General features: G+C 37.8%; 1 pseudogene across 1 annotated transcript; it reads left to right on the plus strand.

The window, feature by feature from the left end:
* The first annotated feature begins 1,344 nt into the window (after positions 1–1,344).
* Positions 1,345–8,134, plus strand: LOC308639305 (small ribosomal subunit protein uS8-like; annotated as a pseudogene). Its single transcript has one exon. The product of its transcript is annotated as a small ribosomal subunit protein uS8-like (transcript).
* Positions 8,135–14,290: the final 6,156 nt, after the last annotated feature.

Raw genomic sequence — 14,290 nt, forward strand, 5'->3', positions numbered from 1 at the left:
AGAAGCCAGGCTCAGAAAATCAAGGGCCTAATGTTTTCTCCCATATGTGGAAACTGGAACAAAATAACGGGGGAACATGGGGGCATTGGATATCATAAAGATATGGGGAAGATCAGTGGAGGAGAAGGAGATTGAGAGGGAAGGAGGAGGGACAAAAAAGGGGAGGAAATGCTGAATGAATTTAACAAAGTCACAGGATGTTCATATAAAAATATACTACAGTGTATTCATAATTGAAATGGCAAATGTATGCAAATATTTTTGATTACTTCTTTTTGTCTTGTTTATGAAAAAAGCTTCAATGTTTTGTACACATTTAGCTTTTTTATTTGTTTTTTAAAACATACTTGGCAGGGCTGGGGATGTGGCTCAAGCAGTAGCGTGCTCGCCTGGCATGCGTGCGGCCTGGGTTCAATCCTCAGCACCACATACAAAGATGTTGTGTCTGCCGAAAACTAAGAAATAAATATTAAAAAATTCTCTCTCTCTCTCTCTCTCTCTCTCTCTCTCTCTCTCTCTCTCTCTCTTTAAAAAAAACATACATGGCAGTAGAGTGTATTTTGACACATTATACATACATGGAGTATAACTTATTGTAATTAGTATACCAGTCTTTGGCTGTACATGATGTGGAGTTTCACTGGTCATGTATTTATATCACATTCAGTTTTATAATCCACCAATGTTTGTATAAATGTGTAAGATAGGAATCCAGGTTTTTAACCTCTTTGGAGCAGCCAAATCTCATATGGGCATTGGTCTTTTATTATCTCTCCCTAGCTCTGATCAAGGGCCTCACCCAAGCATCTTGCTCTTCTCTCTCCTCCTGAATTATTGTTAAATCAACTTAATTCAGAGCTTGACTTTCAGTTGGCATGGAGATTTTTTTCTGCCTCACCAAATGATCCTTATAACAATACCATCACTCACCTATTCCTAAAATTCAGAATTTGTTGTATTATCCCTTTTTCCATTTGTACCTATGGTTCCCATGATCTTAAAGATAGAATTTTAGCACACCAATTTTAACTCTTGACGACCTGTGTTCCTTCCACATTTCTTGCCTTATCTTCTCCTCCATCCCCTTGCAAATCTTGTGTTCTGACCTTTCTATTTAGTGCAATAGTGTTGACCTTCTTTCTGTCATATTAATCTTTGTATTCCTGGTGCTTACATTCAGTAGGTACTCAACAAATATCTGTTAAGATAAAATTAAATCCAACCCACACAAAACACAAGTTCTGATTAGTAGCACATCATAAATGCGTGTTGAATGAATGAATGACATCTGCATTCAGTATTTATACCATTTGTTTTGGTATCTAACATGCCAAAGTCAAGTGTCCTTTAGTATAACTTATATGCATCATGTATATATTGGATCCAGTCCTCAGAGGAATGAAGCAGTAAGTTATTGACACTCATATGACACAGCAAAATGTTTTGAAGAGACAGTGAATAAGATCATGAACATAGGGCTTCTTGTATAATCTGGATAATAAATATAAAAGTGCTTAACAAGAGACTATTGTGGGGGCTGGGGTTGTGGCTCAGTGATACAACACTTGCCTAGCATGCATGAAGCACTGGGTTCCATTCCAAGCACCACATAAAAAACTAGACAAAATAAATGTATTGTGTCCATCTACAACTATATATATATTAAAAAGACACTATTGTGGGCAAACATCAACAGTAAAGGCCCTTAGAAGATAGGTTTCAGTTGGATTTAGAAGAACTCATAGGTCTAGAAAATTCCAACAAGGGAAAGTGGAAAGTGGGCTTGATCATGGGGTCTGGAGGGACATTCAAGTTAGTGGCCACTGTCCCTGCAATCTCATCTTGTGACTAGACACATAAGGATTTTCTTGGGTTGTTCTGAGCTGGGGATGGGACAAGAGAATGGACAAAGGTGCTGATACCATTAAAGTGCATAGTTTGGTGGGTACATGCACGAACTCTAGAGTCAGACATAGGCTCAAATCTCAGGTCCACTATTTATTAGCTATGTGTCAACAGGCAAGTTACTGCTATGGACCAAATTATGCACACCCAAATTCATATATTGAAACCCTAATACTAATGTGATGGTATTTGGAGATGGGACCTTTGGAAATAATTACATTTAGATTAAATCATGAGGGTAGAGCACCCATAAATGGGATTAGTGCCTCTATACGAAGAGAGAGAGAGATTGCTTATTCTCTTTCTCTACCCTGTGAAAACAGAATAAGAAGGTGGTCCTCTACAAGCCAGAAAGAGGGTCCTCACTAGAACCCAACCATGCTGGCATCCTGATCTTTGACATTCAGCCTCTAACACTGTCAGAAAATAAATTTCTGTTGTATAAACCAGTCTATGGTGTATTGTTATTGTAGCCCGATCTAAAACACTTCTCTAAGTGTTAACTTCCTCACTACAAAAAGAATATAATATTTGCTTTCAAGGGCTTATGTGCTGAGTAAATGGAGGCAAAAGAGAAAATAATCAAATGCCAGAACAGTTCCTGGTGGTGCTCAATAAATCTGTTAGGGGAGGTGAGGAAGAGTTCCAAGGACTAGAAATGAAAAGGCAGGGCAAATACCCAGGCACCACTATGACTGAAGGTACCCTCTTCAGCAACACAGATTCTGCAAAGTAGATCATTGCTCTCCTTAGTTTCCATGGTATAGGGAGTAATCCGTTGTCCTTACTCCATACCCATCACAAAGACCCCACCTCAGGGCAGCTGAGAGATGAATGGATAAGGCAAAGTCATCCATGAAGGGGTTGGTTCAAATCCCACAGATGAAGTCCAAGTCATTCACACTAGACTTGTCAAGTGAGGGCCTGAACAATTTAAGGCAAAAACAAAGTTTTTAAAATAAAACTTAAACCCAATTGAAGCTCCCATTATCATTGAATTTCACTGCCATCTAATTTCATTGTGGGGGGTGGTGCTGGGGTTGTGGCTCAGTGGCAGAGCACTTGCCTAGCACATGTGAGACCGTGGGTTCAATCCTTACCACCACATAACAATAAACAAATAAAATAAAGCTATTGTGTCCAACTACAATGAAAAAAATAGATATTTAAAACAAAATTTCCTTGTCATTGGACACAGCTACCTCTGGACTGTTAAAAGTATTGGATAGCTTACTTTATTGGGGCAAAGCAAAGCAGCTTCTATCTATGAGCTGGGCCTCTGGAGATAAGGCCATTTCCCCAAAGTCCTGGTGCTCTTGAGGAAAGTCTTAGACTCAAAATTAACTGCCTCAGTCTCCCCCAGGAGAAATGGAGTTTTCAGTAAAATAAGGTGTGCTTATTTCACACCAAGACCTGTACAAGAGCATTTGTAACAGCTTTATTCATTATAGTTCCAAACTGACAACAACCCAAAAGTCCCTCAGTGGATGACTGGATAGATGATCTCTCCATACATCGGAATTTTACTCAGCAATAGAAATGAAGTACAGATACACACAACTGGGATAAACCTAAAAAACATGCTAAATGAAAGAAGCAAGATCCCAAAGAGTAAACAATGTATGATGCCATTTTATGTGAAGTCAAGAACAGGCAAAACTAATCTGTGGTAGGACAATCCAGAATTACAGGTTACAGGTTGTTGCAGGTGGGACGAGGCATGACATTCACTAGGAAGTTGCACAGAGAGCACTCCTTGAGGAATAAAATGTTCTATATCATGATGGTGCCCATGTGTATACATACATACATGTATTATATATACATACACATATATCTTTGAAAAATTCATCAGACGGTACACTGAGGATGTGTGCCTTGTATGCTAAATTATATGACAATTAAAGAAGAATAAAAGAAAGAACAGGAGTAAGAAGTGGGGAATGAAGTCATCAACGAACCCAACAAAGCACAAAATGAGGCCAGCAGGATCTGCCATGCAGGCATGTCCTTTGCAGAGGGGAGGTGGGCAGCTGCAGCATGGTACCCCTGTGAATGAAGCCAGTGTTCTGGCCCAGAGGCCCTGCCTGGCTGCAGTCTGCTGATGCAAGCTATGGAGTTCGTCCAATGTTGGGGGAGGGAGGTTTGACTTGATCTTAGGGCGGTGATTGGCTCTACCCAGCCACAGGCTCCTCATCCTCCAGAAATGCTTATTACACAGCCTTTCTGGGAAGACAGATAATTTTGTGAAAATGACATGAGCTTTTGCCAACTCCATTTCAGCCTCTTAACCTCTTGGCAGCTGCTTCAGGAGCATCACAGAGTTGGCTGAAACAGTTTCCAGAGCATAAGAGAGTGGGCATTGATCCCACAAATTGGCTGCCAAACAGGAAAGAAAATGGCAGCTTCAATAAAGGCAAAGACATAGTAGGTGGAGGCTGAGACTGCTTTAATGATAGGCCAAAGTGTCTTCCAAAGCTGGGGCTGAGTTCCATGTTGGGTACAGTGTCCTCCTATCTCCAGAGGACTGGTTTCTTCTGGCATTCTAAACCACAGAGTGAAGAAAAACTGATTGTGAACACAGTTCCTGCTCTTTCTCCACTCACCCATCCCTCCACATTCCTAACTCTCACCAACTATGGCTTTACTTGGTTGTTCTGTCTACACTGAGCTGCATTTGCAATAAGCACAGGTCATTAGTTCTCTTTCCCTCAGCTTAGAATTATCCCAGTTTCTTTTGACTCATTCTGTTGGTCCTAACAGAGTCATGGCAAGCTGGATTTCTCTTTCCCTCTTCCTCTTTCTTTCCCTCCCCTCCCATTTCATGCTTTCAATATGTTTTTCTATCCATGAAATCTATTTTGGGCATCTGGACAGACAATTACTCTTAATATAACAGTAAATCAATATTAAGCATGTGTAACCTAGACAAAAATTATCTTTAAAAATTTTTTTAGATTGTCACAATATCTTTGTGTATTTATTTTTATGTGGTGCTGAGGATTGAACCCAGTGCCTCACATGTGCGAGGCAAGTGCTCTTCTACTGAGCCACAATCCCAGCCCCTAGATAAAAATTATTTCTGAAGAAGTATTGTCAGTCTTTCCCACCCCCCCCATTTAAAAAAAATAATTTTTAGTTGTCAATGGACCTTTATTTATCTATATGTTGTGCTGAGAATCGAACTCAGTGCTCCACACGTGCTAGGTAAGGGCTTACCACTGAGCCACAACCCCAGCCCTCCCCCTCCCTATTTTTATATGTGTACATGAAGGCAATATAAGTTGTGGTTCCCCAAACAAATTATGAGCCTGAGAAGCCATATACTATCAAATAGAAACCCAAGCAAAACAGGCTGCAGATTTAGAACTGAAGCAAAAATAAAAAGAAATAATAAATGTGCAAATCATTATTTCCAACATTCAGTGTTTAGCCACCCAGCTTCTGAAATTTTGTGTTGGTTTTCTTAGTTCCTACCACTTAACTTGAATATAAATGATGACACCGGTGCATATTTTTAAAAACATATGTAGCCATCATGAAGGCATGCAAAACCATTCTATTGAGTTTTATTAGTTGAAAAAAATGATGCAGACTGTCTCAAACTCAAAACTAGGGATCAGGAGTCTTGGCCAAGGTTCCAGTTGGCCACACTATCACAGTGATGCTCACTCCCAGGCTGCTGGGCATGCATAAGAGAGACATTCCCACATGTGGAAAATGCCTGCATTTTTTTCGTAATAAAATCAATACATCCATATGACTTTTATTTTCTTCTTAGTTCATGTTAAAAGATTCAATTTTTCTATAATGAACACAATATTATAAAAATATTTTTATTTTTATTATTTATTGGTACTGGGGATTTGAACCCAGAGGTGCTTTACCACTGAGCTACATAATCAGTCTTTTTATTTTTTATTTTGAGACAGGGTCTCTCTAAGTTGCTGAGGTTGGCCTTGAACTTGTGATCCTCCTGCCTCAGCCTCCTGAGTCACTGGTATTACAGGCATTCATCACCTCACTGGGCTCAAAAATATTTTTAAAGTTCCAAAAGAATACTTATTAAATATAGAAAAGTAAAAACTTAAATTTTTTTTAAATTTATATATGACAGCAGAATGCATTACAATTCTTATTACACATATAGAGCACAATTTTTCATATGTCTGGTTGTATACAAAGTATATTCACACCAATTTGTGTCTTCATACATGTACTTTGGATAATAATGTCCATCTCATTCCACCATCATTAATAACCCCATGCTCCCTCCCTTCCCCTCCAACCCTCTGCCCTATCTAGAGTTTGTCTATTCCTCCCTTGCTCCTTCTCCCCATCCCACTATGAATCAGCCTCTTTATATCAAAGAAAACATTCAGCATTTGGTTTTGGGGGATTGGCTAATTTCACTTTGCATTATCTTCTCCAACTCCATCCATTTACCTGCAAATGCCATGATTTAATTCTCTTTTATATAATATTCCATTATGTATATATGCCACAGTTTCTGTATCCATTCAACTATTGAAGGGCATCTAAGTTGGTTCCACAGTTTAGCTATTGTGAATTGTGCTGCTATAAACATTGATGTGGCTGTGTCCCTGTAGTATGCTGTTTGTAAGTCCTTTGGGTATACACCGAGGAGAGGGATAGCTAGGTCAAATGGTGGCTCCATTCCCAATTTTCCAAGAAATCTCCATACTGCTTTCCATATTGGCTGTACCAGTTTGCAGTCCCACCAGCAGTGTATGAGTGTACCTTTTCCTCCACATCCTCACCAACACTTATTGTTGTTTGTCTTCATAATAGCTGCCATTCTGACTGGAGTGAGATGATATCTTAGAGTAGTTTTGATTTGCATTTCTCTAATTGTTAGCGATGATGAGCATTTTTTCATGTATTTGTTGATTGATTGTATATCCTCTTCTGAGAAGTATCTGTTCATGTCCTTGGCCCATTTATTGATTGGGTTATTTGTTTTTTTAGTATTTAACTTTTTAAGTTCTTTATATACCCTAGGTGTGTGAGGGATAAAGATTTGCTCCCAGGATGTAGGATCTCTGTTCACCTCACAGATTGTTTCTTTTGCTGAGAAGAAACTTTTTAGTTTGAGTCCATCCCATTTATTGATTCTTGATTTTAATTCTTGTACCACGGGAATCTTATTAAGGAAATTGGCACCTAATGCCACATGATGGAGATTAAGGCCTACTTTAGAAAGGTAAAGATATTTTTAAAGAATCTGAATCTGCTCTTTCTGACATCTTTCAGTGTCGCCAGGATGGTGCACGTGAATATCCTGGCTGATGTTCTCAAGAGCATCAACAATGCTGAAAATAGGCAAACACCAGGTCCTTATTAGACCATGCTCCAAAATTATTGACCAGTTTCTAACTGTGATGATGAAGCATAGTTACATTGGCAAATTTTAAATCATTGATGATCACAGAGCTGGATAAATAGTTGTGAACCTCACAGGCAGGTTAAAAAGTGTGGAGTGATCAACCCCAGATTGGATGTGCAGCTCAAAGACCTAGGAAAATGGCAGAATACTCTGCTCCCATCCCAGGGTCAGTTTGGTTTCATTGTATTGACAATCTCAGCTGGCATCATGGACCATGAAGAAGCAAGTCGAAAACATATGGGGGGTGGGGGGGGGGCAGAATCCTGCGATTCTTTTTCTAGGAATGTAAAACATACATACAAAGAATACCTCAATGGGGGAAAACAATCTGAAACTGCATGATCTTAATCTGACTGTTAATATTTTATTCTTTACAGTTTTATTTCTATGCAAAACTTTATTAAAAAAGAAAAATAGCCAAACACAAGAAACAAAACAAAGTTCAACAAATATAGAATCTTTTGTGACCTGTTAGTTTCCCTTAGCATTGGATCATGTTTTCTTATTGCCTTATAACTTCTAAACAGAATTTTGATTTTAGTTGCATATATAATCATGTGGGTATGAACCAAATTACTTAGCCATTTCTCTTGTGTATTTAAACAATTCTGTGCTATTTAGAAGAATGTTGTGATTATCATTTCAATGAATAAACCTTATGTTTCTTTCAGTTAAATTTTTAGCATTGCATTTTTAGAAACAAAATTATAGAATATATGTATATACATATATGTAAATATACATGAATATGCATATATGCAAATATATGTATATGCATATTTGCAAATATATATGTATATACATATATACAAATATATGTGTAATTGTTTTTTTTTTAATCACTCTTTTTTTTATTGGTTGTTCACAACATTACAAAGCTCTTGACATATCATATTTCATACATTAGAATCAAGTGGGTTATGAACTCCCATTTTTACCCCAAATACAGATTGCAGAATCACATCGGTTGCACATCACATTTTTACATACTGCCATATTAGTGACTGTTGTATTCTGCTACCTTTCCTAACCTCTACTATCCCCCTTCCCCTCCCCTCCCATCTTCTCTCTCTACCCCAGCTACTGTAATTCATTACCCTCCATGTTTGTTATCCCATCCCCCCCATAACCTCTTATATGTAATTTTGTATAACAATGAGGGGCTCCCTCCATTTCCATGTGATTTCCCTTTTTTTCTCCCTTTCCCTCCCACCTCATGACTCTGTTTAATGTTAATCTTTTCTTCCTGCTCTTCCTCCCTGTTCTGTTCTTAGTTGCTCTCATTATATCAAAGAAGACATTTGGTATTTGTTTTTTAGGGATTGGCTAGCTTCACTAAGCATAATCTGCTCTAGTGCCATCCATTTCCCTGCAAATTCCGTGATTTTGTCATTTTTTAGTGCTGCGTAATACTCCATGGTGTATAAATGCCACATTTTTTTATCCATTCATCTATTGAAGGGCATCTGGGTTGATTTCACAGTCTAGCAATTGTGAATTGTGCTGCTATGAACATCGATGTGGCAGTATCCCTGTAGTGTGCTCTTTTAAGGTCTTCAGGAAATAGTCCGAGAAGGGCAATAGCTGGGTCAAATGGTGGTTCCATTTCCAGCTTTCCCAGGAATCTCCAAACTGCTTTCCAAATTGGCCGCACCCGTTTGCAGTCCCACCAGCAGCGTACAAGAGTACCCTTTTCTCCACATCCTCGCCAGCACTTGTTGTTGTTTGACTTCATAGTGGCTGCCAATCTTACTGGAGTGGTTTATCTTAGGGTGGTTTTGATTTGCATTTCCCTGACTGCTAGAGATGGTGAGCATTTTTTCATGTACTTGTTGACTGATTGTATATCCTCCTCTGAGAAGTGTCTGTTCAGGTCCTTGGCCCATTTGTTGATTGGGTTATTTGTTATCTTATTGTCTAATTTTTTGAGTTCTTTGTATACTCTGGATATTGGGGCTCTATCTGAAGTGTGAGGAGTAAAATTTGTTCCCAGGATGTAGGCTCCCTATTTACCTCTCTTATTGTTTCTTTTGCTGAGAAAAAACTTTTTAGTTTAAGTAAGTCCCATTTGTTGATTCTTGTTATTAACTCTTGTGCTATGGGTGTCCTATTAAGCCAAACACAAGAAACAAAACAAAGTTCAACAAATATAGAATCTTTTGTGACCTGTTAGTTTCCCTTAGCATTGGATCATGTTTTCTTATTGCCTTATAACTTCTAAACAGAATTTTGATTTTAGTTGCATATATAATCATGTGTGTATGAACCAAATTACTTAGCCATTTCTCTTGTGTATTTAAACAATTCTGTGCTATTTAGAAGAATGTTGTGATTATCATTTCAATGAATAAACCTTATGTTTCTTTCAGTTAAATTTTTAGCATTGCATTTTTAAAAACAAAATTATAGAATATATGTATATACATATATGTAAATATACATGAATATGCATATATGCAAATATATGTATATGCATATTTGCAAATATATGTATATGCATATATGTAAATATATATGTATATACATATATACAAATATATGTGTAATTGTATATGAATATACATATATGTAACTATATATGTAATTGTATATGTATATACATATATGTAACTATAATGTATATACATGTATGTATATGTACATATAATCTGGAAAGTCTTATAGCTCTTCAGGGTTTGTTATAAGAATCAGCCTCCTCCCTCTCTTTCCCTCCATTTGCTTTGCTACACAGGCAATGACATCATTTAACTAATTCTTTTGCCTACTTACTGCCACTTCTTTAAACAACACGTTCAAATGGAAACTTGTTGATTTTCTTTGTTTAGGCATTACGTATTGAATCTTCACCAAAATGATGATTCATTTTGCTATTCTTCTCCCCAGCTCACTCTTCCCAATAAAGATATATAGTTATTTTGGTTAAATCAATATTTTGTGTTTCAATTATGATGGCTTTGTAATTGCCATTCAAAGTCATGAGGTATACAATGCCCACTTTTCTTCCTCTGCATAACTTTTTGTTTTCTCTGAAGTGAATTGTGTTAATGCCTTTGCTTGGTTTTCTATGTATTTATATTTAATTCAAATCCAAATTATTCACCAGTTTTCTAAATCTTCTCCCAAAACATTCAGACACATCAGGTTTGTGTTTCATATTCTGAAGGAATAGCTTCTGAAACCTTCTGACTTGTCCTCCTGTAGACTGGGTGAGTCTATTGGTGCCACTTGGAACCACTTCTACTAGCATCTTGGGATTTCTTTCCCCTTCCTGTTGTGCCCTTAAGAAGAAGATATCCTCCAAGAACTTTCTACCACAGGGTGCTTGGAAAAAAAATGAGAACTTGAATAGCTGAAGTTATTTTGCTTGGTTTGAATAGAAACAAAATTGACTGATTATTTGGGTAATGAATTCAAGGTTGGAAGTAATTTCCCTTCAGAATTTGGAAGTCACCACCACCTCTGAAAAATTGTGAGCTTTTCCCCTTTATCCCTAGGATTCTGAACTTTCATCTATTTGCAATGAGCACTGCAAAAGTCCTAATTGAAACATGGATGGACTTTAATTCTTGGAATGTTAATCTTTGTGTTGATGATTGCCTCCTGTGTGCAAGCATATGTTTATTTGCATGTTTGTGTCTCTGTCTGGCTATGTGTCTTTGAACAGCATATGTCTTTGTGTGTGCTCCTATGTTACTATATGGTGCCTGCATTTATGTACCTTATCTGGGTCTCTGTGTGTCTGTCAACCTGTGTGTATGTACTCTTTGGAACTCTTATTTTTGGGTATTGGAGCTGCTGGACTAATTCTGTAATTCACTTTTTATTTCATAGTTTTTAATCTGACTTTTTGCTCTACTTCCTGGGAGTTTTCCCACTGGCCAAACATGGGAAAATTCAAAGCATCAAAATAAATATTAAATTATAACCCATTGAATGAGATAAGACTAACTCATACTTACACAAACATATTAATAAAACAGTAATTGGGGGAAAGAAAAAGTTCTTTTTTATAATAGGCTGGCAACTAATAAATGTAGAAGGAACAACAGAATTAGAAAATCATCATTTAGCAACCATCAGAGTAAAAGTTGATTCAGGCAAGAACCATCAATTGAAGTTAAATCGAGTAGGTAGAAGCTCGATGAATAGAGAATATTTACGTTGTCTAAAAGTATTTCCTCTTCAATTTTGTCTTAACTTTTAAATTGGAGGTTTATTAATAGACCCTATCTTAACCAAATGAATATCACTAGTAAGGGAACAAACTGACCTCATATGTCTTCAGATAGTCTATAGTGAAGAAGGTACAGCATCACCCAAAGTGAAAAGCCTAAATCACATCATAAGGAAACATCAGACAAACCCAGATTGAAGAACATTCTACAGAATAACTGGCTGTTCCACTTTGAAGACATCAAATTGATAAAATACATGCACATACACATATACATGCAAGGACTGAGAAACTATTCCAAATTGAAAAAGACCAGAGAGATACAACAGTTCAATGCAATATGTAGTCTTGGATTGGGTCCTGAGATGGGTAAAAAAAAGTTTCTTTGAAGGATATTTTTGGAGAAATTGACAAAATTTGAATAAGGGCTATAGTTAGACAATAGTGCTGTATCAATATTAGTCTCCTGGTTTTGAGCATCATACTGTGGTTATGTAAGCCTTTATTTGTTTTTAGGATATAAATTCAAGTATTTAGAGGCACATCTGTAACTTTTTAAAAATGGCTCAGAAAAAAAGGGGGATGGAGAAGTGGGGAGAACAAGAGGCATTGGAGCAATAGAAGGAGGGAGGGAAAAAATGATATAGCAAATGTGAGAAAAAAGGCAAACAAGTGGGAATACAGATGCAGGGCATATGGAAATTATTTGTACTTTTCTTTCAGCTTTTCTGAAGGCCTGAAATAATTTCAAAATAATGTAATGGGGAAAAATGAAAATAAAATGAGTAGGGAACTCAAACAGATGGATGAGTTCTCTGGAGAGCCAGTGGGGTTGGCCCAATGTGACCTTCACTCTGAACATGGCTGGGTTGGGGTGGCTGAGGAGCTTCTGATGTCAAGTCTTTTGGTCTTTTCCCATGGGGGTTCCCTCATCATTCTTCTGCCTGGAGGTGAAGGCCAGACTGCCAGTGCAGCAAAGGGTGGGGAGCTCACAACTACGGTGACCTTGATCCTTTGGTTTTCAGTGTGACCTACCACCCTAGTCTCTGCATGCTGCCCCTGAAGAACCTTTAATGGATTTTTCAGGGAAGGGGCCTCTGATATTTGTTGGTCTTGGAGGGCCATTATTTGGCTGTACAGAGTGGGGGAGACCAGAGATCCGACTGCTTCTGAAAATAATCCTTCAAACCTTATCCATGTTTTAGCCACCTTGTCCCGCCTCACTTCCTGAACAATCTAAGGCCTCCAATTCCTCAACCTTTTGAGGGAGTTTATGGTATAAATTGGGTTGGTTCTCAGCATTCTCTGCTGCCAGTTTAGGATTCAGTTCTTTTGGTCCTAAGTTATTTGCTTTCCAGCTTTCAAAACTGTTTCTATTTTTCTCCTCTCTCATTTCCCCCTGTCTTGTAGTTTATGCCTATTAAAAATTCCACTTACTCTTGTTCAGTGGGGGGTTACAAATGTTCAATCCATGATTTTTAACAACCAGTCTGTGCATAAATCTCTCTGCATTCTTGATTACTTCCTTTGGATACTGTCCCAGAAGTGGAATTACTGGGTAGAGTGTGCCATCCTTTCAGAGGCTCTTGATGAACTTTGCCAAATTGCTTTGCAATAGGATTATATTCTCACCAAGTTTCCATGACTTGTCTCTTTTCCTGAAATTTTTCCTGCTTTGGGTAGGATCATTAAAAAGATAAAATATTAAAATATTTGCTATTTTGACAAGTGAAATATGAACTCACTTTTGGCACGATTCCCTTAAAGAGTGATTTTTCGCAAGGAAGCTTCAGATATGAGCAGGAGGCAGAAAGATTAATTTGGCTCAATGGTGGCAGGTGGGGATAGCAAGGTAGGGAGGTGGGGAGTGGTGGGTTTCCACTGGTGCTCCATGCCCCCTCTGTAAGAGGCACCATGGTTTGTGTGAGGAAGGAGGAAATCACAGGTAAGTATGAGGAAACTCTGGGTCTCTGCTGCTTTCCTGTGTAGATAAGGGCAGCCTTGGTCCAAGCATGGGCACATTCACCTAAGCAAATTAAATAAAAGAAAGGGAGAGAAAACATGGGAATAATGGAAATGGTACTGTGATGCTTCTACTCAATGAACAGGACCCTAAAGTGCACCTCAAATGGGAGACCTGGATCTTCCTTTGAACCCAACTTAGTTTCCTTGTGTTTTTAGTTGGGACTGTCTTGTCACATAGGCAATATTTTGGTGTTTTGAGATACTTATTTTGTTTTATACAATATATTCCCAATATGCAGGCCAACCCCTGCAAATTAGTGCTGAACTAATTTTTGAGTTTTTTTCTTTGTTTTAAAACTTTTTATTTTGGAATAATTTTATACTTACCAAAAAGTTCCAAAATTGTATACAGATTTCCTCTATACCCTCCACCCAACTTCCTCTCATGTTAACACTGTACATAACCATAACACAATTATTGACACTAAGGAATTAACATTGATAAAATGCTATTTGCTAATCTATAGACCTTACTTGAATTTTACCCACAGAGTTGCCCAACTGAGAAAGAGAACAGCACCTACAATATCTGGAAACTGGCATGGCATTATCAGTTAGGACTTGTCCCCAGTGTTGCTCATAGCTGACCTGGCCCTCACAGCTCAGCCTTCATGTTCTCTTATAAACAATTTCTGAGATTTCCAGCATCAAACAAGGCCACTCTGTGACCAAGAAGGATCAAGATTAAATAAGAGCACTCATATCTGAACACAAACAAAAACATGAACATCAAACAAAAATGACCGAACATTTCAAAATATGGGATGTTCGCTGTCTTG

Source organism: Spermophilus citellus (assembly GCF_964194105.1).
Source record: "Spermophilus citellus genome assembly, chromosome: X".
Lineage (NCBI taxonomy): Eukaryota > Metazoa > Chordata > Mammalia > Rodentia > Sciuridae > Spermophilus > Spermophilus citellus.